This window comes from Aulonocara stuartgranti, assembly GCF_965226115.1.
Source record: "Aulonocara stuartgranti genome assembly, chromosome: 3".
Classification (NCBI taxonomy): Eukaryota; Metazoa; Chordata; class Actinopteri; order Cichliformes; family Cichlidae; genus Aulonocara; species Aulonocara stuartgranti.
This window is the reverse complement of record NC_138941.1, coordinates 43,586,218-43,587,828: the sequence shown is the minus strand read 5'-3', so window position 1 is coordinate 43,587,828 and position 1,611 is coordinate 43,586,218.

The following is a 1,611-nucleotide window of genomic DNA, read 5'->3' as shown; positions in this document are numbered from 1 at the left end:
AATAAGGCCATGAATATGCTTAAGAATGCCTCATAGGCTTTATTGACATCCTTGTGTTTATATACAATAGTCCAATCTTGTTTTATTAAGTCATTTTTGAGACACTGCATTGTCTTTTCTTAACTTAAACTTAGACCATCTTCACACTTTCACAGAGAGACTCACAAAAGCAAAATAACCTCAGAATCTTTGGTCAACGACCCAGCACCCTGACAGATTGACATTATTGTAGTCAGAGCTCTCCTCTGCGTCACCACGTTGCCCTGTAAAGGTGATCAAATGAAAGCATTTCAAAACAAACTCCCTCTGTTCTCTGCTTAAATGCATTCATTGTCGAGGAGAATAATCACCAATGTATATTTTGCATTTTAAATCTCGCGTTTTGTGCACTCACTTGTCTTGTTAATGACTTTGAGCTGAATCACAGATGCGACATTGGCGTAAACATCTTCTGCAGGACCTGAAATAATAATCTTACTGATGTTAATGTTCCCTTCCGTGAATCTCTAAATTATTGTGGTGGAGGGGTTCGTGTGTCCCATGGATCCCAGGGGCTGTGTTGTTGTTGGAGGAGAGGGGGTTGCCCCCTGGTAGGGTCTCCCATGGCAAATTTTATCCGGTCCCTCACCCAGGACCAGACAAAGAATAATTTAAAAACCTGAATGAAAGGAACAGTTCACTCTGCCCTTGAAAAGGTTAATGGGCCCCCATGAAGCAAGGCCTGGGGAGGGTGCCTAAGAGCAAGCACCTGGTGGCCAGGCATTGGTCCATGGGGCCCGGCTGGGCATAGCCCAAAAAAAGGACATGGGTCCACCCTCCTATAGGCAAACCACTTGCAGGAGGAGAGGGGAGCAGAATGGTGCTACGTCCACTGTACCAGTACGTCAAGATGAAGAGAGAACTGACCGTAAAAGTGAAGCTCTCAGTTTACATCTCTACCCTCACGTATGGTCACAAGCTCTGGGTTAGTGACCCCAAAGAACGAGATCGTGGATATAAGCAGTGGAAATAAGCTTACTTCAAAGTTTGGCTTGCTTCTCCTTTAGAGATAGCGTTAGGTGTTTGGCCATGCGGGAGGGGCTCAGAGTAGAACCACATTTGAGGTGGTTCAGGCATCTGACAAGGATGCCTCATGTGTGAGCTTTTCAGGCATGTCACTCTGTGAGGAGACCCTGGGGCAAAACAAGGAAATGCTGAAGAGATTATATCTCTCGGCTGGTGTGGGAAGCCTTGGTGTTCCCCCAGACAAGCTGGAGGATGTGCCCTCTCTGTTTAGGATGCTGCCCCCATGACCTGGCACCCAAGTGTAAGAAAATAGTTGGACGCATGGACTTCAATGTTAAACACAGTTATTATATAATCATCCAGCGTCCACAAGCTCAATATTAATGAAAGTTTATACTTTACCATTTTCAGTGTTTTCAAACCTTCTGATTATCTCATAGCCACAATGATCACCTGCAGGTCAGAGAAAATCAGTCACCTCATGTTTGTGATGCTAATTTAAACACAAATATTATTGAAAATAACATTTATTTTAAAACCTGCAGCAGATGTAATAAGTACGGTCTTGTTGAAAACAGCATCAGAATATGATAAATTGATGAAAAA